The sequence below is a fragment of the Salmo salar genome, chromosome 11 (genome assembly GCF_965601325.2).
Source record: "Salmo salar chromosome 11, fSalSal1, whole genome shotgun sequence".
NCBI classification, from domain to species: domain Eukaryota; kingdom Metazoa; phylum Chordata; class Actinopteri; order Salmoniformes; family Salmonidae; genus Salmo; species Salmo salar.
The window spans coordinates 11956895-11983203 of record NC_138301.1 but is presented as its reverse complement, the minus strand read 5'-3'; the positions used below and the strand labels follow the sequence as shown (position 1 = coordinate 11983203).

Sequence of the window (26309 nt, the reverse complement as noted above, 5' to 3'; positions counted from 1 at the left end):
GTCTGACCCTCGATCTCTCTGTCTCTGTCTCTCCCTCTTCCTCCCATCTCTCTTTCTTCCTTTACCTCAGTCTTTCACCCTCCTGCACAGGCCCCCAGGTGCTGCTTTGCTTGCAGAGCGAAGGCTGGTGATAAATGGCCACATCTGCCTGTCTTTACTGCCAAGTGCAGCTCCAGCTTCAGTCCCTAATGTAGCCACACACAGTATCAGAGGTCCACTTATCAACCCATACAAACACCCAGGAGACTCAACTAAATCCCCAAAACTAAGATCTCAAATTCTAGTCAGGCATGTAATTGCTCATATTAAGTGCCAGTGGTAGTCCAAGTGCTGTACTGTTTAGTGGCTTGTGAATGGGAAGAGGAAGTCAATCTGTATGCTCACCTCAGCATAACCCCTGATCATTTACACCCACATTTTTCATGGATTTAAAAATATATAACCATCAGTATGAGCTACTATACACCTGGCATATTTATGGGCCTAACAGGTGAGCCTTTACATTTTTTATCGAATTGTGTCTGACTCTGCCCTTTAGCTATTTCTATGGCAACCTGCCAAACCCTGAGCAGGAGATGGGAGCAGATAAAGGCACCAAGGACAAGGGTACAAGAAACGTCAGCGTTTCCGCCAAACACAAATCTAACTGTGAGGCATGCAAGCGCCCCCTCTTTCAAAGCCGCATTGGCAAATAGTTTTTTTAATGCTTTATTCAAGTGGATGTGCTGAGACCAAGGCTGCTGCACCTCTCTCGAAAGAACAGAAGACACTGGCTGTGTCTGAATATCCAGACTAGTGTGCTACATACTTAAATTGTATTCTATGTACTCATTGTCGCATACTTTTTAGCACGTACTGTTTTAGTAAAAAGCATGCAGTACGCCACAGCCGCAACTCATTTCAAATTCGATAAAATTCTCTAAACTCTGAATAGAATAGGAATGGAGTTATAGGCCTACTCAGGCTGGTTATAGGCAGAGTATCACATTCGACCTATACCATGGCCCATATAGCCAATCTATCCTATTTAAAAAGGACAGAAGACAGAAACAGATCATTAGGTTCCACTTCAACATACAATATTCATCCATGAAATCAAAGCACTGTAACATAAGTACCAGTCAAAAGTTTGGACACACCGACTCATTCAAGGGTTTTTCCTTATCTTTACTATTTTCTACGTTGTAGAATAAGACATCAAAACTACGAAATTACACATATGGAATCATGTAGTTATCAAAAAAGTATTAAACAAATTAGATTCTTAGATTCTTCAAAGGAGCCACTCTTTGGGCTCCTGAGTGGCGCAGCGGTCTAAGGCACTGCATCTCAGTGCACGAGGCGTCACTACAGTCCCTAGTTCGAATTCAGGCTGTATCACATCTGGCCGTGATTGGGAGTCCCATAGGCCGGGATAGGCTCTCATTGTAAATAAGAATTTGTTCTTAACTGGCTTGCTTGGTTAAATAAAGGTTACACATTGCCTAAGATGAAGTCTACGGTGTATTGCATAGTCATCACTTAGGAAGCCATTGAATAAACCAGAGCTCTGCTGTAACTAAGGAGAGTAGTTCAAATGGAAGCAGCTGTCAGGCCTGCAATAATACATCTGGTCTTCAAAAGAAAAGTAGGTTTCCTCCTAGTGTAAAGTAAATAAAAGGTGAATGGTTTGATTGTTGGGAAAGGAGGGCTAAGTACTAACGGGAATGAGCATTTTGGGCAGCACATGAAAAATACTACCGTTTTACACTATAGAAAATAGAAAATGGGGCTTGTTGGCTCCCTTGTGTGTATTGGTGGGAGTGTCAGGGGTGACAGGTTTTAATATGGTATGGGGCCTGGTGTTCTGGTAGAAGAGACATGCCTTCCCATCTCCCACTCCTGTCCTCCATTACGATCAGGCCCTCATTTCTACACCCATCTGAGTGTCATGTTAATGACAGCCCTGCTGGAGATTACAGCCCCCATGTCCTTGCGGGAGTGACAAGCATCGTTCAGCCCACAGTCGTTTCCATTGAGCAGGTCATGACATACCTGGTCCTCCACTGGTTGTGCTGCTCATACTCAACTGCCTCAATTAGAATGGGAAAAAATATATTTCCTTGAAGGGATATTTCAGGATTTTGGCAATGAAGCCCTTTAACTACAGTACCAGTCAAAAGTATGGACACACCTACTCATTCCAGAGTTATTCTTTATTTCTTCTATTTTCTACATTGTAGAATAACAGTGAAGATATCAAATATGGGATAACACATATGGAATCATGTAGTAACCAAAAAAGTGTTAAACAAATCAATATATATTTTATATTTGAGATTCTTCACAGTAGCCACCTTTTGCCTTGATGACAGCTTGGCACACTAACAGGTGTGCCTTGTTAAAAGTTAATTTGTGGAATTTCTTTCCTTCTTAATGTATTTGAGCCAATCAGTTGTGTTGTGACAAGGTAGGGGTGGTATACAGAAGATAGCCCTATTTGGTAAAAGACCAAGTCTATATTATGGCAAGAACAGCTCAAATAAGCAAAGAGAAATGACAGTCCATCATTACTTTAAGACATGAAGGTCAGTCACAGAACATTTCAAGAACTTTGAAAGTGCAGTCGCAAAAACCATCAAGCGCTATGATGAATCTGGCTATCAGAACCAGAATTACCTCTGCTGCAGACGATAAGTTCATTACAGTTAACAGCCTCTGAAATTGCAGCCCAAATGTCTGTTACAGAGTTCAAGTAACTTTTCAAAACAGAGTTCAAGCAACTGTTCAAAAGAGACTGCGTGAATCAGGCCTTCGTGGTTTAATTGCTGCAAAGAAACCACTACTAAAGGACACCAATAAGAAGAAGAGACATGCTTGGGCCAAGAAACACGAGCAATGGGACATTAGACCGGTTGAAATCTGTCCTTTGGTCTGATGAGTCCAAATGTGAGATTTTTGATTCCAACCGCCGTGTCTTTGTGAAACGCAGAGTAGGTGAACGGATGATCTCCGCATGTGTGGTTCCCACCGTAAAGCATGCAGGAGGATGTGTGATGGTGTGGGGTGCTTTGGCAGTGACACAATCTTTGATTTATTTAGAATTCAAGGCACAATTAAGCAGCATGGCTACCACAGAATTCTGCAGCGATACGCCATCCCATGTTTGTGCTTGGTGGGACCGTCATTTGTTTTTCAACAGGAAAATGACCCAACACACCTCCAGGCTGTGTAAGGGCTATTTGACCAAGAAGGAGAGTGATGGAGTGTTACATCAGATGACCTGGCCTCCACAGTCACCCGACTTCAACCAAATTGAGATGGTTTGGGATAAGTTGGACTGCAGAGTGAAGGAAAATCAGCTAACAAGTGCTCAGCATATGTGGGAACTCCTTCAAGACTGTTGGAAATGCATGTGCAAAGCTGTCATCAAGACAAAGGGTGGCTACTTTGAACAATCTAAAATCAAATATATATTTTGATTTATTTAACACTTTTTTGCTTACTACATGATTCCATGTGTGTTATTTCATAGTTTTGATGTCTTCATTATTAATCTACATTGTAGAAAATAGTAAAAATAAAGAAAAACCCTTGAATAAGTAAGACGAATTCGTGGATACCATGTTTTATGTTTCTGTGTGCAGTTTGAAGGAAGTTGCTAACTAGTGTTAGCGCAATGACTGGAAGTCTATGGTAACTCCAAGCATGCTGGTAGATACCATAGACTTCCAGGCATTGAGCTAATGCTAGTTAGCATTGTCTTGCAAAACTACCTCTAACTTCCTTCATACTGGATGCAGAGATATCCATGAGTTCATCTGACTCTGGGGAAGTAGACGGCCAAAATCCCAAAGTATCCCTTTAATGGACACCTACACCTGGGCCACCCACAATGGCAGCCACTTAACCCATGTAGTAATCATTTCTGCCCTGCTGTAAAACTCATCCCAAGAAACAAAGGCCATGGAAAGATTGCCAAACTGCTTTCAATTACCTACAATTTAATCTCAAGACTTTAAATTATTCTCAGAAGAAAAGTTTTAAAGTAACAGTTATAAAGATATCCGTAGATATGAGGGAGTTAAAAGAGGTAGGAAATTAGCTGAAACTTGGCCTCATACCAATCAGTGGGGTCTAAAATACTTTAATGCACTTTCCAAACACACAGAATGAGAAATAACCCAGAGGGGCCTCCAGTCACGGAAAAGCCATCTCATTGGAGGCTGACAAACAGCCCTGGGACAGAAATCAAAATGGCTTCCCTGCAGACACAGTGGAGGAGCTGGTGGGGTCTAATAGGTGCCAATTCCAGAGTGGTGAATGGGTTCACTGATGCAAAGCTACCCTGACAGTTTGAAACAACCCAAGTGAACAATACATAATAGATGCAAGAGGAAAACTTTCTTTCTTTCTTTTCTCTCTTTTTTCCCTCTTTCAGTTTTAGCATTGTCTGCCATATTACCCATGGAGTCAAATTGAAAGTGACAACATACTTCAAACTCTTTCAGACAGTGCTGAGTGTGCTGCTGTCCAGGGGAAGAGTGTAGTCAGTATTGACCAGTCCCCTTTCCAGCGTCCTGAATCAAGGGGTCTGGCTCAGGAGAAGAGAAGGAGGGCCTCAAACCTTCATTGTTGCGAGCTGATAAAGAGATTAGGGCACTGTGAAAAGAAGCAGGACTGAATATCCCAGCATCTGAGATGCCTGTATGAAAGGGCCATTGTGGCCCTGGTACACATCCTGCCTTCCCTTAACACTTGACAACCAAAACAGTGGACAAGAGAATTCCTGTGTCAGACAAAACACTCCTTTTCCGCACCAAAGGTTTATCAGCCTCATTTACAAATGTATGCCTTTGTGACCAAATAATTCCCCATTAGCAAAGCTACTAGAAGCAGAACTAAATCAATTATTCACAGATTCGCTGGTCTTAATGGTTAAAAAAAAGAAATAAAACCATCTTCAAGACCACATGACTGAGTGCAGAAAAATACGCTGATCAAAAAGTGCCACAGCATCAGTATGAAAACATGTGGTGGCAAGGTTTTTTCCTCTAGCCTTTGTGTTTGACTGGTTTGTGTGGTTAGAATCTGCACGTCAAAAGTAGAGAAAGCATTTGAGTGGGCCACCAGATGTTCCATTGCAATGGGATTCACATGCATACAGCCTCTTCCCCCTTCCCTATTGATTCCCATACAATTTCCCCTGGAGGAAATTAGAACTTCAGATGTGCAAAATTAAATAAACAAATGTAATCAATGATACTCCATTTCCTATTATAATGACAAATAAAATAAAAAATGAGAAACGGGAGAAAATCATTTGTATACCTATACAATTTTAATGCATCCAGGATGGAAGCGAAGACCACATTATACCACAGTACATAGCCTGCATCCTTCTTCCACAAGAAGTAAACAAACTACTGATGATCATCCGCGGGGGGGGGGATTTTTGTTTCATAATTCATACGAGACAGATTTCGTTCCATGGATAATTCTGAAGCTCAGAAGATCGCTGGAACAAAGCTGTGAATGCCTAAAGACCACATAAAGGTTTTCAATGAGTCAACAGACAATGAGTGCATCTGGTCTCCTTGTTTCACCCCAGTATGTTAAGGCGTATAATGCCCTAACAGCTGCTACAGTATGTGCTGACTCCACTTCCCCTTACATGTGTGGTAACTTTCCGATGAATTCAAAAACCTTTGACTCACCAACTCCCTTTCCTCTGAAATACATGCTCACTCTTGGAACATATGCAGCTAGTCCAAGGTTTACTTAATAGTTGTTTTATATCAGTAACACTATATTACATTCTCCAGACAATTCCTAATTGGCCTCTGGATAGAGCCTTTTATTTCAACTTGTAGAGCTGATCCCTTTGTGTAACCTTCTGCTGACATTGTGACCCCTTCTGAGGCAGAGGGTGACCAAAGGACTGAGACAACTGGGAGCAGATCCTGCTTATTCACGCTCCATGGAATTGTCTGAATGCAGGATTGAAAGTATTAGTATACATTTCCAAAGCTTTTAAGACCGCATATATCCCAGTTATAGCATGGAGGCCTTAGGGCTCTGTTTTGTCTTACTGTCCTCCAGCTGTGACTGATAAGATGACACCTGGTCAAAGTGATCTTGGATTCCCCAAGGAAGACAGGCCTACATCACACAGACACATTAAATCCAGTATTTTTTTTGTGAAAGGTGCTGAGAGGAGAGCCTGGCTGACTGGCGGGGTGCTAACAGACTGATGAGGGATAATACCAAGTGAAGGAGCCTCAGCTCAGACAGAAGAGGCTGATAGGACTGCTGCTGAGCTCTGAGAGGAGGGGGAGGCCTGAGATGAAGAGTGAAGGAAAAGCAGCCAACAAGTGCTCAGCGTGTGTGGGAACTCCTTCAAGACTGTTGGAAAAGCATTCCAGGTGAAGCTGGATGATAGAATGCCAAGAGTGTCCAAAGCTGTCATCAGGACAAATGGTGGCTACTTTGAAGAATATAAAATATATTTTGATTTGTTTAACACTTTTTGGTTACTACATGATTCCATATTTGTTATTTCATAGCTTTGATGTCTTCACTATTATTCTACAATGTAGAAAAGAGTAACAAATTAAGAAAAACCCTTGAATGGGTAGGTGTGTCCAAACTTTTGACTGGTTCTGTACTTCCCTAGAGTAAGATGAACCATTTTTATGCAGTTTGAAGGAAGTTGCTAACTAGTGCAATGACTGGAAGTCTATGGTAACTCCAAGCATGCTAGTAGATACCATAGACTTCCAGTCAGTGTGCTAATGCTAAACTACAGTACCTCTAACTTCCTTCATACTGGATGCAGAGAAATAAAAATGGTATCCTGGAGTTTATTTGACTCTGGGGAAGTAGACGGCCAAAATCCCAAAGTATCCCTTTAATAGACACCTACCCCTGGGCCACCCACAATGCCCTGCTGCAAAACTCATCCCAAGAAACAAAGACCATGGAAAAATTGCCAAACTGCTTTCAATTACCTACAATATAATCTCAAGACTTTACATTATTCTCAGAAGAAAAGTTTTAAACTAACAGTTATAAAGAAATCTCTAGAATTCTGACTGAAGTTTGCAGAGAGGTAGAGGTAGTAGGTGGACAACACTAAGAAAGGCCAGGCAGCCTGAGATAAATAGGGAGAAGTTTCACAATCCTTTATTTCAGATAGTGTGACATTTACAGTCCCTACTCTGAGGGGAGAAGAAGCCGGACACAGCTTTTGGCCTTCACTTTATTATAAGCAGCACCTCCACAATATACACTCACCGGAAAATGTATTAGGTACACCACCCCATTCACGAAAATTGATCTCTCCTACTGACAGTGAGTCACGTGGCCGTGGCTTGCTATACAGTATAAAGCAGGCAGACAGGCATCGAGGCATTCAGTTACTCTTCGATTGAAAATTGGAATGGGCAAAACGAGTGACCTAAGTGACTTTGAGAGTGGTATGATTGTCGGTGCCAGGCGTGCTGGATCCAGTATCTCAGAAACAAGCGCCCTCCTGGGTTTTTCATGCAAGACAGTGTCTAGGTTTTACAAATAATGGTGCGACAAACTAAAAACATCCAGTCAGCGGCAGTCCAGTGGGCGAAAACAGCTCATTGATGAGAGAGGTCGTAGAGGAATGGCAAGAATCGTGCAAGCGGGCTACAAACAGACAAATAACAGCACAGTACAACAGTGGTATGCAGAAGGGCATCTCGAAACGCACAACTCGTCGGTCCTTGTCACGGATGGACTATTGCAGCTGACGACCACACCACGTTCCACTCCTATCAGCTTTAAAACAAGAAGAAGAGGCTCCAGTGGGCACTCAATCACCAACACTGGGCAATTGAGGAGTGGAAAAACATTGCCTGGAACATGACAGTGAGTTCAGTTTACTTGAGTGGGCTGCGCAGGACCCAGACCTCAATCCAATAGAGCATCTTTGGGATGAGATGGAACGGGCTGTTTGCAGCATGAATGTACCGCCATCAAATCTGCAGCAACTGCGTGATGCCATCACGTCAGCATGGACCAACATCCCTGCGGAACGTTTCTGACACCTTGTGGAATGCCAGTTCTGGAGGCAAAGGGTGGTCCGACCCGGTACAATGGGTGTACCTAATAAACAGACACAATGAAGAAAATAAGGACAGTGAAAATGAAAAGGCCTATTGAAATATGTGTTGCCTCTTACAGTCTCGATCTATCAACCTTCCAATCCAATTTCATACGTTGTATTGCATTTCCAATGTTACTATCAAAACCCTGCTTTCCCCAGAAAAACACATTATCAATCCTAGCTACAGTACCTCCCATGGAGTAGCCCAAAAAGTTGGTGAAAATAAGACCCTTTTCAAAGTGTCTTCAGACAGTATGGGAGGACTTTTCCAAATATAAGCCAGCATCTCATTCAAAATTACATACAAATGAATGCAAAAGAACCAGACACTGTGAAACACTGTTATTTCCACCTGCCATTCTCTGTTACTTTGCTAAATTCAGCTAATTTCACAGGCTGCTGAAGCAACTGATACACATTCAAAGATGGAATATGCATCCGTGATTCACATGGTCTCTTTTCACATCTACAGATACAACTTTCAAATAGCTACATATCAACATAAATTTGAACAACAAGCAGGTTGTGATTCTCAGTTCGGTTTCATTCATTCTTTCATAATCCTCCAAGACTTATAATTAGACCATATAACGATGAGTGCACATCTCTGTAAAGTTTAATTGCCCTGAATCTCACACCGCCAATAGGCACAGCAACTGATAAAAGGAAGAAAGCTAGAGTAAGCATTAGCTTATTATGCAAATGTGTCACCATATGCCAGCAAATAATGAATGAACCCGGTGCACTTAGCACTCTGATTGCAGACTACGGGTGATTTATAAATCAAAAATATGTTATCTTAGCATTAGAGCACCGGGGAGGATGGGCTGCACAGTTAGCGACTGTGTGTTCCATCTTAGTGGTTCCTCTAAACAGAAACACTTTCCTCCTTTGTGCACTTTTTGTTTAGGTGCTTTCTGTAGTTGACTGGGATGGTGTGGGGGGCAACCAACAATTAGGGTTATTGCAGATGTAGAGTGGGTGTAACGGAGCCTGTCATTGCTAATCCATTCCTCCTCCACCCCTTACAAGGCTAAAAAGGAAAGTAAGTGTTGAGGTTGACTACAAGGTGCACCTCCGAGATCCTTAAGATTATTGTTTTCAACCAGGGGTCTGCATTTATACTTCGGTCTTAGGTCAATGCAACAGTGTTTTCTGTATATTTTTAGCTGTCAGCAATTCCAGAGTAAACCAACACCGTAATGACATACTGCATAGCTGTGCTGAATGAATGGAATCCTCTGTGTAATAGTATCTTATTAAAAATGTCAAAAGCACCATTGTTCAGCGAGCTCATTTATTTGGTCCTTCCCTCGCTCCCCTTAGTGCCCTTGCTTATTTAACCTACAGTACAATGGCATTAGATGTCAAGTGCAAAGTCCTATCACAATTATGCATGACACGTCTGCTAATTAATTGGAGCAACAGTGCAGAAAAGCACCATGCAGTGACTGTCAGTTGTCAGTGAAAAACAAACAGACTATACCCAACAAACAGCATATACACTTTTATAATCTTTGAAATGGAAAAGCTATGCTAGTCCCCTCTGCTCTCAGGAAAGTAGGGCTAAGAAGGTATCCTAAGGCCTGGGAGAGAACTCAGCCATATTACCATACAGTATATTGAAGCTAAATCCCTTATGGACTGTGTTCTATTTTTAAAGGTCAGCTTGTCCATGGCTCTTATCAAAGCAGTTTCTTTCGATTATGCCATGAGAAAATTGATTTAGGAATCAAGTTTGAACTGAAAATACAGGACCTATTGCATACATTCATACCTTAGATTTTTTATTCATGGAAAGTGGTGGGATGCAAGCATAATATATCAGATAATATTGTCAATGTCTTGTGTCTTTTTCTTGGAAGACAAAAAATGATGGTAGTGACTTCAGACTTCAGTACATTCTCAAAGTATTCAGACTCTTTCCCTTTTTCCAGATTTTTGTTAAGTTACAGCCTATTCTAAAATTGATTAAATAAAAAATTCCTCATCAATCTGCACACAATACCCCATAATGAAAAAGGCTTTTAGATTTTTTTGCACATGAAAAAAATTATACAGAAGTATTCAGCCCCTTTGCTATGAGACTCGAAATTGAGATCAGGTGCATCCTGTTTCCATTGATCATCCTTGAGATGTTTCTACAACTTGATTGGAGTCAACTATTTGTAAATTCAATTGATTGGACATGATTTGGAAAGGCACACACATGTCTATATAAGGTCCCACAGTTGACAGTGCATGTAAGAGCAAAAACCAAGCCATGAGGTCGAAGGAATTGTCCATAGAGCTCCGAGACAAGATTGTGTCGAGACCCAGATCTGGGGAAGGGTACCAAAACATTTCTGCAGTATTGAAGGACCCCAAGAACACAGTGGACTCCATCATTCTTAAATGTAAGAAGTTTGGAACCACCAAGACTCTTCCAAGAGCTGGCCACCCTCCCAAACTGAGTAATTGGGGCATGGTCACTCTGATAGAGCTCCAGAGTTCCAGAGATGGGAGAACCTTCCAGAGATGGGAGAACCTTCCAGAAATACAACCATCTCTGCAGCACTACACCAATCAGGCCTATACGGTAGAGTGGCCAGACGGAAGCCACTCCTCAGTAAAAGGCACATGACAGTGGAGTTGCAAAGTTAAGCCCGGGAATTTGGGGAATTTTACTTACATTCATCAAAAAAGTTAGCTTATAACAGTGAACCTTTTTTGTGGGATACACATAAGGCAATTCTGGTCTTGTGGCATATTTTGGTTAAACTATCCCCAATTCAATGGATTGCAACCCTCTGCATGCACAGTGCATTCTTCCATCACATGTGCAGTGCACTCTTCCAGCTGATTCTCTAGATCTTGCACACTAATGAGATGCTATTGAGCACACACTACTACACTGTCTGAGCCAAGGACTACATGCTTTCTGGTAAGTTTTGATTACAATACTGGGTGGGGTGAATATATTTTATAGGACATACATGATTTTTTGTTAACTAGTAAATAGTAGCCTACAGCAAAGTGCATTTAAATCATTTCTAACTTGATAACAATTTCTGCTACTTAGTTTTTGCTACCATGTGGGTTTTAGCTTGTTTGAGCCTGCTAACTGAGGAGTGTTAATTCACCTGTTTCCATTCATGTTTCATTTTAAAACTTTTATCTTACAAATGAGTTGTTTAATCTAAATGCTTAACTATTTATCTGTACATGGAAATGTATTTGTTGATGATTCTTTACTCATTTTTTCTCATCTTTACTGGAAAATGCCACGGGCGCTATCTGATCTGTGGAGACATTTCACTGCAGCTAATGTAGAAGGAAAAGCTGTGTACATTTGCAAATACTGTGCCAAATCATATGTGAAGAATGCAACAAAGATGCAGAATCATCTGACCAAGTGCATAAAGTTCCTCAGTGCTCACAACAAGCAACCTCTGACAAAAGTCCCTCTACTTCTATTAGAGGTGAAAATGATGAATCAGACACCTAATCAATAGCAACAGGTCATAGTCCTCCTGGAATCAGAAGTTTTTTTGACTCAATGGAGGAACGTAGTCAGAGAAATGCTGATGAATGTCTTGCTTGAGCTGTGTATGCAACTGGTTTACCTCTGATGCTCACAGGCAATGTGTATTGGAAGAGATTTCTGAATGTTCTTCACCCAACATACACCCCTCCAACCAGACATGGTTTATCTACTAATTTGCTGGATGCAGAGTTCAACAGAGTTCAAGTAAAGGTCAAGCAAATCATAGAGAAAGCAGAATGTATTGCAATCATCTCTGATGGGTGGTCAAATGTTCGTGCGCAAGGAATAATTAACTACATCTCCACCCCTCAACCAATATTCTACAAGAGCACAGACACAAGGGACAACAGACACACCGCAGATGACATTGCAGATGATCTGAAGGCAATCATCAATGACCTTGGACCACTGAAGGTATTTGCACTGGTGACAGACAATGCTGTGAACATGAAGGCTGCTTGGTCTAAGTAGAGGAGTCCTACCCTCACATCACACCCATTGGCTGTGCTGCTCATGCATTGAATCTGCTCCTCAAGGACATCATGGCACTGAAAACAATGGATAAACTCTAGAAGAGAGCCAAGGAAATGGTATAGGTATGTGAATGGTCATCAAGTTATAGCAGCAATCTACCTCACCAAGCAAAGTGAGAAGAATAAGAGCACCACATTGAAGCTGCCCAGCAACACCGGTTGGGGTGGTGTTGTCATCATGTTTGACAGTCTCCTGGAGGGGAAGGAGTCTCTCCAAGAAATGGCCATATCACAGTCTGCCAATATGGACAGCCCCATCAAGAGGATCCTCCTGGATTATGTATTTTGGGAGAGAGTGGTAAGCAGCCTGAAACTACTGAAACCTATAGCAGTAGCCATTGTACGGATTGAGGGAGACAAAGCCATCCTGTCTGATGTTCAGACTCTGCTTGAAGATGTAAGAGAATAAATCCGTACTGCCCGGGCCACTTCACTGTTGCGCCAAGCAGAGAAAACTGCAGTTCTGAAATACATCAAAAAGTGTGAAGACTTCTGCCTGAAGCCCATACACGCCGCAGCGTGCATGTTGGACCCAAAGTATGCTGGCAGGAGCATCCTGTCTGGTGCAGAGATCAACAAGGCCTATGGTGTCATCACTACCGTGTCTCGCCACCTTGGCCTGGATGAGGCCAAGGTTCTTGGCAGTCTGGCGAAGTACACTTCCAAGCAAGGGCTTTGGGATGGAGATATGGCAGTCATGCAGTCATGCATACATATTTCATCAGCCACCTGGTGGAAGGGACTTTGTGGATCTGAGGCTCTTTCCCCTGTTGCCTCCATCATCCTCCAAATCCCACCAACATCAGCCGCCTCAGAGTGCAACTGGTCCTTGTTTGGGAACACACAGCACACCAAAGCACGCAACAGGCTGACCAATACAATGGTTGTAAAGATTGGTGGACATCCATGGCAAATTTGAGGCTTTTTGAGCCTGACAACGAGCCATCCTCAACAAAGTTGGAAAGTGACAGTGATGAGGCCTCGGACTCTGATGTTCAAGAGGTGGACATTGAGGAGGTCCAGGGAGAAGACATGGAAGCCTGAGAGGAAGACCAGACCAAAGCTTTAGTTTCTAGACTATCATTTTACAGATGTATGTTGAAAACGTTTTTGGGAGATGCGATCGATCATTGGGGATCATTCAATATTCCCTTTCTTTTGTTGTTCAGTGAAATCATTCCATGTGAAGAGTCAACTCATTTCATTACAGTACAACTAAAAAATATATTTTTTTATTCCTATTGGAAGTATTTAATCATTTGCAATTATGTCTACTTTTGATAAGGTAAAAGGTTTATGTTTCTGTCTCCATATGATATGGTAAATATATCCAATGCAAAAAACATCTACATTTAAATGGTATTAATATTAATTTGCAAATATTTCTGTTAATTCCCATATATTCCCGTTAATTCCCACAGAAAGTTTCCACCTCTGAATATTCCCCAAATTGTGCAACCCTACATGACAGCCCACTTGGAGTTTGCTAAATGGCACTTAAAGGACTTTTAGAGAAAAAAGAATCTCTGGTCTGATGAAACCAAGATTGAACTCCTTGGCCTGAATGCCAAACACACAGCCAAGACAATGCAAGAGTGGCTTCGTGACAAGTCTGTGTTTGTCACATGCGCCGAATACAACAGGTGTGGAACTTATAGTGAAATGCTTACTTACAAGCCCTTAACCAACAATGCAGTTTTAAGAAAAATACCAAAAAAACCTAAGAAATAAAAGTAACAAATAATTAAATAGCAGCAGTAAAATAACAATAGTGAGGGTATATTTACAGGGGGTACCGGGGCACCGGTTAGACAAGGTAATTGAGGTAATATATACATGTAGGTCGAGTTATTAAAGTGACTATGCATAGATAATGACAGAGTTATTAGTAAGGGGGGGGGGGGGCAATGCAAATAGTCTGGGGTAGCCATTTGATTAGATGTTCAGGAGTCTTATGGCTGTAGAAGCTGTTTAGAAACCTCTTGGATCTAGACTTGGCGCTCTGGTACCACTTGCCGTGTGGTAGCAGAGAGAACAGTCTATGACTAGGGTGGCTGGAGTCTTTGACAATTTTTAGGGCTTTCCTCTGACAACGCCTGGTATAGAGGTCATGGATGGCAGGAAGCTTGGCCCCGGTGATGTACTGGGCCATACGCACTAACCTCTGTAGCGCCTTGCCGTCGGAGGTCAAGCAGTTTCCATACCAGGCAATTATCATACCTGTCAGGATGCTCTCGATGGTGCAGCTGTAGAACATTTTGAGGATCTGAGGACCCATGCCAAATATTTTCAGTCTCCTGAGGGGGAATAGGTTTTTTCATGCCCTCTTCACGACTGTCTTGGTGTGCTTGGGCCCTGTTAGTTTGTTGGTGATGTGGACACCAACCTGCTCTACTACAGCCCCGTCGATGAGAATGGAGGTGTGCTCGTTCCTAATTTTTCTGGAGTCCACAATCATCTCCTTTGTCTTGATCACGTTGAGGGAGAGGTTGTGGTACTTGCACCACACGCTCAGGTCTCTGACCTCCTCCCTATAGGCTGTCTCATCATTGTCGGTGATCAGGCCTACCACTGTTGTGTCATCTGCAAACTTAATGATGGTGTTGGAGTCGTGCCTGGCCGTGCAGTCATGAGTGAACAGGGAGGACAGGAGGGGACTGAGCACGCACCCCTGAAGGGCCCCCATGTTGAGGAGCAGCGTGGCGGATGTGTTGTTACCTACCCTTACCACCTGGGGGCGGCCCGTCAGGAAGTCCAGCATCCATTTGCAGAGGGAGGTGTTTAGACCCTGGGTCCTTAGCTTTGTGATGAGCGTTGAGGGCACTATGGTGTGGAACGCTGAGCTGTAGTCAATGAATAGTATTCTCACATACGTAGGTGTTCCTTTTGTCCAGGTGTGGAGTGCAATAGAGATTGCATCATCTGTGGATCTGTTGGGGCGGTATGCAAATTGGAGTGGATCTAGGGTTTCTGGGATAATGTGAGCCATGAGCAGCCTTTCAAAGCACTTCATGGCTACAGACGTGCGTGCTACAGGTCTGTAGTCATTTAGGCAGGTTACCTTAGTGTTCTGCTTGAAACATGTTGGTATTACAGACTCAGACAGGGAGAAGTTGAAAATGTCAGTGAAGACACTTGCCAGTTGGTCAGCGCACGCTCACAGTACACGTCCTGGTAATCCATCTGGCCCTGCAGCCTTTTGAATGTTGACCTGTTTATAGGTCTTACTCACATCGGCTGCGGAGAGTGTGAACACACAGTCGTCCGGAACAGCTGATGCTCTCATGCATGTTTCAGTGTTACTTGCCTCGAAGCAAGCATAGAAGTAATTTTGCTCGTCTGGTAGGCTCGTGCCACTGGGCAGCTCTCGGCTGTACTACCCTTTGTAGTCTGTAATAGTTTGCAAGCCCTGCCACATCCGAGGAGCATCCGAGCCGGTGTAGTACGATTCGATCTTAGTCCTGTATTGACGCTTTGCCTGTTTGATGGTTCGTCAAAGGGCATAGTGGGATTTCTTATAAGCTTCCGGGTTAGCTTCCGGGTTAGAGTCCCGCTCCTTGAAAGCGGCAGCTCTACCCTTTAGCTCAGTGTGGATGTTGCCTGCTGTGCAGCGACGTTACCCATCCAAGATACTCAGAGCAAATGTACGGTACAAAACTTGCCATTCTCAATAAAATATGGAATTGTATAATTTTGTGTGACTTTTACCCCCTTTTCCCAAGTGCATGTGATCCAAAAATGTATACACACAGAAGTTATGAGGGGAAATTTGTCAGAACATCATGACAAGCATCCAGCTTAAAGAAAAGCAATATCATAATGCGCCATTTGATCAAAGTGTGAATTGTACATCAGAGAAAGACTATGCATGCTGCTGCCAGACATCAAATCCAGTTCAGCCAACATGCCCCCTCCAGGAAACAGGAAGGTTAATAAAGGCATTAGAATGTTCCTGAGAGGCCTGTTTTAATGAGTGGATAATTCAGACTGCAACACTGGTACGGTAAATGAGGCCCTACCTAAATCAACCCCATAATCAGTTAAGCTTACATGCAGCATTTGGCATGTTGGCCTTCAGTATGTTAAGCTTGTGCTTTTGACACGCATATGGACACAGTTTGAGCATGTGTCCACATATCCACACTCACATAGATGCTGATGCTCATATCATACACAAAGCTTGTGCACAGCTTCAGAGTTGATCACCAGCAATAAGGTATGACATATTCCCGTGCACTTTCAAAGCTACCCTTCTATACACAATTTCTAGAGAGTATTATAAACTGGGTGGTTTAAGCCCTGAATTCTGATTGACTGGTATGACAAAAAGTTTAGTTTTACTGCTCTAATTACGTTAGTTGTAAATTATCTAATTACGGACTTAAAAGGTATCACTAGTCACTTTAAATAATGCCACTTTAATAATGTTTACATAGAGGTATCACTTGTCATTTTAAATAATGCCACTTTAATAATGTTTACAAATCCTACATTACCCATCTCATATGTAAATACTATATTCTACACCATCTACTGCATCTTGCCTATGCCGCACGCCATCGCTCATCCATATATTTATTTGTACATATTCTTATTCATCCTTTTACATCTGTGTGTACTTGTGTATATAAGTTAGTTGTTGTGAATTTGTTAAATTACTTGTTAGATTTTACTGCGTAGTCGGAACTAGAAGCACAAGCATTTAGCTACACCCGCATTAACATCTGCTAACCATGTGTATGTGACCAATAAAATTTGATTTGATTTGGTAACCAGTTTATAATAGTAATAAAGCTCCTCGGGGGTTTGTGATATACAATATACCACGGCTAAGGGCTGTGTCCAGGCACTCCGCGTTCTCTCGTGCAGAAGAACAGCGCTTAGCCGTGGTATATTGGCCATATACCACACCTCCTCGGGCCTTATTGCTTAATTAGAACTCCTCCAGTATGTTAATCAGAAGCGTTGCATTAAAATACAATGTTAGAAAGCAAAACATATTTCTACACAAGTTACTGTCATGAAAAGGCACCCCAAGGAGAAGGTGGCTATATGGCCTCCATGTTGACACCCTTGAAATAGACATTGACTCACACATAGCCTTGCACTTAAGGGTGAAGATAGGAACTAAATACTTGATATGGCCTTACGAAGAGTCCTTTCAGATTACAATGTTGTACACTAAAGGTGGCATGGAAGGAACATGGTGTTCTGGTCTTGTAGTAAGTATCTTTACACACTCAGGGTCAAGTCTACCAACCCAAGTGCTCTTGTATAAAGGTGTCGTTTTCACACTGAAGAATAGGCATGTAATTTACTTGGACATTCCAACATGTGTTATGACTGTCTTATTCAGCAACACAACAAGTATGTACATAAGTAGAAATAAGTCATGTTAATATCGCTTGAAAATGAAATCATTATCAACAATGCTCTTGAGGGTAAGTGGCAGTGTTCTGTGTGACCACAGTGATTTACCCAGCAATATGCGGAGTGCAACAACAAGGACAGCTTTGAATAAACTTAGCCACGGTCCTACTTTCATCAGAGTCAAGCAATATTAGTACTGCATAATTCTGTAACTATTCATTCAATCTCTAATTTGTCCACCCACTATCAATGCTGTAATTAGTTAAAGAAAATAGATATAAACACTATTCAAGATTATTTTTGTCCAGAATGTTTCATTAAATGAGACTTGGTGGTTATTCTATTACTTGACTATTTCTATCTTAATTCGTCCTCAAAGTCACCGCAAATATCCATCTAAAAAAAAGGACACGGCTAATGTTCAACCAGCAATGCTGTAATACCTTGCTTTCATATCCCATTGCTTGTGCGATAGATGGCGTGGGCATATCATGACTGCCTGAAAGTCACGTCGCCTGACCTTAATATCTGTCACATGACCTGAATGACATGTGTAAAACATAAACACACTGGGAATGAAAAGAAGCCTAGTAGTAACCAAGCAGTAGACACCGAATATCTACTGTCTTAGATTGTGAAATGGTGGGGTACCCTAATCTAGGTCCCACGACATGAGGACAATGATTCAAACCAATCTGTCACCCTACTAGCTGCTGATGGAAGGACACAGACGTCCCATATTAGCATACTATTGAACAGTAACAGGGAAGCAGGGTTAAGAAGTGCCACATATTCAGATAACTTGATGTCTTAATTAGGCTGCCATGCAGGAGGTCTAAGGTCTAGGTTGACATCCACTAATAATTATCCAGGTACTGTGTGTTTAAAAATGGTCATAATGTCATGTCAAGTAATTTGTAGACTACCTTATGATTAGAATCCATACTAAAGGATACATGGCCAAACAAGACTTTGTGCTTTACTGCCAAAATATATTACAATATTAAAATATATTTTCAGCTCAAGTTCGGCAAACTGAGAGCCGACTATTTCTATTTAGCTAATGGCTGTGCATGGAGTCTACATTTTAAAAAGGGCAAACTTTTGAGTCTTTCCTTTTTTTTTTTTCGTAGAAAAATAACTAATTGAAAAGCTCCAGTTGGCAGTCAAAATAACATATGCCTTTATTTGTTGAAAATGATGGAGTTTCTTCCTCTATCGACCCACAGTAATGTGGAATTGGAATAGCACAGCATGGAGCAGAGCAGGAAACCGGTGCCTCATTTTTCTCCCCTCCCCAGAACTCCAAGGTGGTAACGTGACACCGAAGGTAACAGAAGCCACTGACTAGAAAGATGTTAATCCTGACAAAGTGCCACAGCATTAGCCAGAGCCTCTGTTAGATTGAATTCACCATCCCCTGGGACCATGGGCAACACCGGCAATGGCGCTCCATCTTTTTGAGTGCCCCTCAGAGACTAGTGCCAAGGTACTGTAAGCAAACCCGGCCAGCTGTCCACAGAACAACAGCACCCTCTATTGATTCCTTGAAAACATTTATTTTCTTCCTCTGGAGGTTTCAAGACCTGTAGTTATAGAGGTCTATTCAGTTTTGTCATTCAACTATTTAAGTCTGGTCAGTCAGAAACTAAACCGATCATTCAGAGAATTCAACAGTTAACAGGTAGGCTAACTATGATTCTGAAATGTATTTATTTATTTTATTTTTTCTCAAAACTGATTTTCAAATGTTTTAGTGAATTTGAAATAGAATAGAATAAGGCTATAGAATAAGCGATGAAGCAATCTATGCGATTCTTTGATCTATGTATATCTCAACTATTTTCAGCAGTCATGTCACACACCATCGCCTCTGAGTTGTGATTGGAGCTAAGCCTCCTCTGATGTGACTCACTCACTTCTGGTTGTGCTGCTCAAAAGATTTCACCATCAAGCATTATTACACTTTCATTTTAATTAATTCATTATTGTTTCATCAAATGAAGCATTGGGAATTTATTTGAAGGGTAATATCACCATTAAATACAATTCATTAAATTAAAAACCCTATGATGCGCATTCTTTCTTTTCAACGCCTTGTTAGGGCGTAACACAGATGAATAATATCTGTAAAAGCATGTTCAATAAGGAGAACGTTAAATTAGTATGGTTCCTACAAGAGCACTTGAAGGGAAGCAGGGCAGACATTTCGCTGAGCAACAGTGCGGTGGGAGTAGAGGGGTAGCGGGTGGAGGGGAGATTATTTTCATCTTGAAAGCAGCAATCTTGAGCTGTGGACATGAATACTGATGGTCCTGTGAATACACACAGCCGATGCAATGGGCCAGCTACAAACGCTGTTTTCTTTAGGCTACCTTCTCCCTATGAATAAAACATATTGAAAACATTTTTAGAATGCCTGTGAATTCTGAAATTCACATTTCACATGAATTGCTGAGTAGTTTAGTCTAATAAGATCAATGCAACAAAAAACGTGCTCTAGGCTATATCGCCTTGGTTAGAGACGCAACAAGGGGAAAATTGTTTTTGCCCCATTCAGTTTGTATTCAGTTGTAAATGATACACCAACCTGTTATCACTGTAAAACTGTGACTCAGAAGTAGGCTAAACTAAAGATTCAAACGACTGCTATCAACTGGCAATAAATACAAAAAAATATACACAATTTAAGAAATTAAACTGACTTCAAAATATAATATAATAAATTACGAAAAACAAAAACCGTATTATGAATGCAGGCAGGAGAGAAAGTGGAATGTCGTCCCGCATTACAATGAATAGAATATACATTCTACTTGGCTATCCATCCAATTCAGGTTAATTAGCTATTTAACTACAAGCTCTTGATAGGAAATGTATCCCCGTATACCCTACACTTCCAGACAAAGTTACCGTGTACGCTATTCGTCACAAAAACCTGAAAATGGATCGGTGGGGCGCAAATATGTAGTACAGCCTACCGGTGTCAAACTAGCCGTGAATAGTCAATGTGTCATTGGACCGACAGGTTTCCGATTAGAAACGGAGGATATATGAAAAAGTGAACGACATGAGATAATTCGATATAGGCTATGTTTACAGTCCTGATGAGAATCAAAATACCCCCCAAAATAAGTCGCCTATAACCCTAATTTACTGCCTTTAAAGTGCCGGACATACAATGGACACAGTCCACTCAGCTCACGTATTAAATGTATCAAAAATGTCGCATCTGAGGGGTAGGTTTTATCATTTGGAAAAGCAATTTCGGTCCAATCGCAGGACTATCACAATTTCCAGTTGAAATGACTCCAGAAATTGCACAACACAACTGTACTAAAATACATGGATAGGACAAAAACTATGGGCTAAATCCCTTACCTTGCTTGGAGTGAAACCAGACTCAATGTTGTCAGTCCAATGCTTGTGCCATCAGCAGCTCCAGACTATGACCACTTCTTTATGGCTATGAACATCCAACTCGACCCGTCCTTGCGTTATCACTCCTGGTCCAAGCGCCTCTCCTCCAGTGAGTTCCGCTGGATAAGAGAAATGCCGTGGACCGTTTGTGAAGACAGTGGAACTAGACGCCTAGGGAGAGTATAGTATCAAGTGAAAAGGAATAAAACCGTAGCATCCCCAACGAACAATCCGGTGCAGCCGCTTAGGAACGCACGTCCTCTCCAGCTTTCTAGTGAAACGAAATGAAGCTCGCAGATCTTAGTAGCAATGCAAGCAGGATGTCTTGCCGAGGGCGCCTAAATTGATTCACCCCCTTTTCCACTTACTTGCGATACCAGATGGAAGCAGTTTCGCATCTGTCGCACGTTTCCAGACCCAAACAGTGCAAGAGAACAGCGCGAATGGTTACACTAGGTTTAGAAATCTTCCTCCAATCAAAACAGGCGGATGGAAGTAAAGCCCTCCCTGGGAACCGAGGACACTCAAGGGAGATGGAGACAAAACTCATCTTAAAAATAAATCAAATGAAAATAAAAACTTTCCGGATGAATAAAGTGAAATTGTTACAATGCAAAACAGTTTTGCTTCCATTTACAGGTTAGCTTCCCTTCCTTATTACCCCTACTAACCAGCCTACTGTACTACGGCCTATGTTGCAATGGTTGAGCCAATGTTTAATTAGGCTGTAGGGAAATACATTTTTTTTTAAGGAAAACCTACAGCTATAGCTTATGGAAGCACATAACATTACGTTGCTATTAGTTAATAACACTGTAAACAGATAACACTTTAGTATTAGCTTTATAACTGCATAGAAACATTGGGAGCTGTGGTAAAGTAGCTAACATGGTGTCTCACGGCCAAGGGAGGTGGCATGTAGGCGCTGGACCTGAAGTCTTTCAGGTGAAGTCAGGTGTTTTATTTAAAGCCAGGTGATCTGTGTTTAGCAGTCAAATTGAATACACACAAATGGATCCAGAAAATATTTTTTTCAAATTAGCTGTCTACCTCCTAACTCTAACCCTAAGGTCTGAAACAGACTGTCATAAATAGGCTACCAGTTGGCAACCCTTGTACCTGGATTCGGTCAAACCGACTCACTTCTCCAGAGAGGTGATGTTACATGTATCTCTCTAAAGGCAAATCAAAACAAATTGTATTTGTCATATGCTTCGGAGACAACAGGTGTAGACTAACAGTGAAATGCTGGGTCCTTTTACAACAATGCAGAGTTAAAGGTAAGATTAAAAAAAAAGAAAATACCATTTTGAAATAGGGACACGAAAGATATCACAGTAGACCTATTAAACTCATAAACATGGCATGACATTCCTAGATGAATCAGCATAGAACAAATTGTGCATACCTCAAAGCAGAAATAATAAAGAGCTCATACATTTATATTCTCAGAATAACAAACAGGGACAAATTAAACCCCTGCTGGAAACATTGTAACAACTGGTATAAACGTTGGTAAAGTGAGTAATATATTACTTTTAATTACTGCAAAATATATAATAATTAGCGGACCATGTACACTAAGTGCTAACTATGTTTCATAAACCGAATGCTTGTCTGAAAGTTGGCCAAGGTCTAGGCTACCACCAAAACAAGGTGAATGAATCTGTGCATATCTCCAACCACAATAGGCCTATGACTGAAAGTGGTTAGAATGACTTTAATAGTGTTGCTGTTGCAAATAGCTACTGGCATAGCTGTGGGAAGTAGAGGTGCTGAGGGTTGTGCAGCAACCCCTGAAAAATTAAAAATAAATACATATTAATACTAAGTGACTTTCAACGTGGCACCATCATAGGATGCCACCTTTCCAACAAGTCAGTTCGTCAAATGCATGCCATGTTAGAGCTGCCCTGGTCAACTGTAAGTGCTGTTATTGTGAAGTGGAAACGTCTAGGAGCAACAATGGCTCAGCCGTGAAGTGATATGCCACACAAGCTCACAGAACGGGACCGGCGAGTGCTGAAGATCGTCTGTCCTCAGTTGCAACCCTCAACGGATTTGGATTTCCATGGCTGAGCAGCCACACACAAGCCTAAGATCACCATGTGCAATGCCAAGTGTCGGCTGGAACGGTATAAAGCTCGCCGTCATTGGACTCTGGGGCAGTGGAAACTCGTTCTCTGGAGTGATGAATCACGCTTCACCATCTGGCAGTCCGACAGAGGAATCTGGGTTTGCCAGAATGCATAGTGCCAACTGTAAAGTTTGTTAGAGGAGGAATAATGGTCTGGGGCAGTTTTTCATAGTATGGCCCCTTAGTTCCAGTGAAGGGAAATCTTAAAGCTACAGCATACAATGACATTCTAGGATGATTCTGTTCTTCCAACATTGAGGCAACAGTTTGGGGAAGGCCCTAATCTGTTTCAGCTTGACAATGCCCCCTTGGACAAAGCGAGGTACGTACAGAAATGGTTTGTCGAGATCGGTGTGAAAGAACTTGACTGGCCTGCACAGAGCAAGTGTCCACATACTTATATATATGTATATGTATATATATATATATATATATATATATATAAGTATGTGGACACTATATATATATATATTTGTAATATATTAGTATGTGGACACTTGCTTGACGAACATCTCATTCCAAAGTCATGGGCATTAATATGGAGTTGATCCCCCCTGTGCAGCAACGCTCCTCATCCAACCTGACCGAGCTTGAGAGGATCTGCAGAGAAGAATAGGATAAACTCCTCAAGTACAGGTGTGCCAAGCTTGTAGCGTCATACCCAAGAAGACTTGAGGCTGTAATTGCTGTCAAAGGTTCTTCAACAAAGTACTGAGTAAAAGTTCTGAATACTTATGTAAATGTGATATTTCTAAAAAACTGTTTTTACTTTGTCATTATGTATTGTGTGTAGATTGGTGAGGAAACAAAACAATGTCATCAATTTTAGAGTAAGGATGTAACGTAATAAAATGTGAAAAAGGTAAGGGGTCTGCATACTTTCTGAATGCACCGTACAAATAGGATATGTTTCTTCATTTGTAGTATTTGGTTGTGATTTCCATCTATCCACGTTGAGATTAGCACAGCAGGGCTGTCGGCAAACGTGTGGGGAGCTTGCATTTGTCTCAACACCTCGGTGTAATAAAAATATTGACATAAAAGCGTTGAAATGAGGCACAAAGTATAGTTCTTTAGTCTGACTTTCGTCATGACTTGTCAACTCGTGTAGCCTACTGATTACAACCACAGCTGCAGGTAGCCTAAAGAAGCCTATGCACTCTGATCCCCTCTGGCCAGGGGAAACAAGGCGGTAACGTCATGCATTTATAGGTTAAGCTATGTATTCATAGCCTAAAATAGGCCAATTTATTTGTGTTAAGCGAAAATGTGAATGTGATATAATTTGATATACAGTACCAGTCAAAAGTTTGGACACACCAACTCATTCCAAGGTTTTTCTTTATTTTTACTATTTTCTACATTGTAGAATAATAGTGAAGACATCAAAACTATGAAATAACACATATGCAATCATGTAGCAACCAAAAAAGTGTTAAACAAATCAAAATATATTTTATGTTTGATATTCTTGAAATGATCCACCCTTTGCCTTGATGACAGCTTTGCAAACTCTTGGCATTCTCTCAACCAGCTTCATCCAGGCTGTATCACATCCGGCCGTGATTGGGAGTCCCATAGGGTGGCGCACAATTGGCCCAGTGTCGTCCGGTTTTGGCCGGGGTTGGCAGTCATTGTAAAAAATTAATTTGTTCTTAACTGACTTGCCTAGTTAAATAAAGGTTACAGTTGTCACCTGGAATGCATTTCAATTAACATGTGTGCCTTGTTAAAAGTTAATTTGTGGAATTTCTTTCCTTCTTAATGCGTTTGAGCCAATCAGTTGTGTTGTGACAAGGTATGGGTGGTATACAGAAGATAGCCCTATTGGGTAAAAGACCAAGTCCATATTATGGTAAGAACAGCTCAAATAAGCAAATGAAATTGATTTCACCTTTATTTAACCAGGTAGGCTAGTTGAGAACAAGTTCTCATTTACAACTGTGACCTGGCCAAGAATAAAGCAAAGCAGTTCGACACATACAACAACACAGAGTTACACATGGGATAAACAAACATACAGTCAATAATACAGTAGAAAAAAGTCTATATACAGTGTGTGCAAATGAGGTAAGCTTAGGGAGGTAAGGCAATAAATAGGCCATGGTGACGAAGTAATTACAATATACCAATTAAACACTGGAGTGAATGATGTGCAGAAGATGAATGTGCAAGTAGAGATACTGGGGTGCAAAGGAGCAAGATAAATAAATAAATACAGTATGGGGATGAGGTAGTTGAATGGGCTATTTACAGATGGGCTATGTACAGTTGCAGTGATCTGTGAGCTGCTCTGACAGCTGGTGCATAAAGCTAGTGAGGGAGATATGATTCTCCAGCTTCAGTGATTTTTGCAGTTCATTCCAGTCATTAGCAGCAGAGAACTGGAAGGAAAGGCGGCCAAAGAGGTATTGGCTTTGGGGGTGACTAGTGAGATATACCTGCTGGTGCGCGTGCTATGGGTGGGTGCTGCTATGGTGACTAGTGAGCTGAGATAAGGCGGTGCTTTACCTAGCAGAGACTTGTAGATGACCTGGAGCCAGTGGGTTTGGCGACGAGTATGAAACGAGGGCCAGCCAACGAGAGCGAACAGGTAACAATGGTGGGTAGTATATGGGGCTTTGGTGACAAAACGGATGGCACTGTGATAGACTGCATCCAATTTGTTGAGTAGAGTCTTAGAGGCTATTTTTTAAATGACATCGCCGAAGTCGAGGATCGGTAGGATGTTCAGTTTTACGAGGGTATGTTTGGCAGCATGAGTGAAGGATGCTTTGCTGTGAAATAGGAAGCCGATTCTAGATTTAATTTTGGATTGGAGATGCTTAATGTGAGTCTGGAAGGAGAGTTTACAGTCTAACCAGACACCTAGGTATTTGTAGTTGTCCACATATTCTAAGTCAGAACCATCCAGAGTAGTGATGCTAGTCGGGCGGGCGAGTTGTATGGCATTGAAGCTCGTCTGGAGGTTAGTTAACACAGTGTCCAAAGAAGGGCCAGAAGTATACAGAATTGTGTCGTCTGCGTAGAGGTGGATCAGAGAATCACCAGCAGCAAGAGCAACATCATTGATGTATACAGAGAAGAGTCGGCCCGAGAATTTAACCCTGTGGCACCCCCATAGAGACTCCCAGAGGTCCAGACAACAGGCCCTCCGATTTGACACACTGAACTCTATCAGAGAAGTAGTTGGTGAACCAGGCG

General features: G+C 41.7%; 1 protein-coding gene across 1 annotated transcript in view; it reads right to left on the bottom strand.

The window, feature by feature from the left end:
- LOC106561988 (cadherin-11) overlaps window positions 1-21403 on the bottom strand; it is a 77394-nt gene extending 55991 nt beyond the window's left edge. The window contains exon 1 of the mRNA XM_014126497.3: window positions 20930-21403. The gene's annotated coding sequence lies outside the window, so the exon portion shown is untranslated. The remainder of the gene's footprint in view (window positions 1-20929) is intronic.
- Between the last annotated feature and the right edge of the window lie 4906 nt (window positions 21404-26309).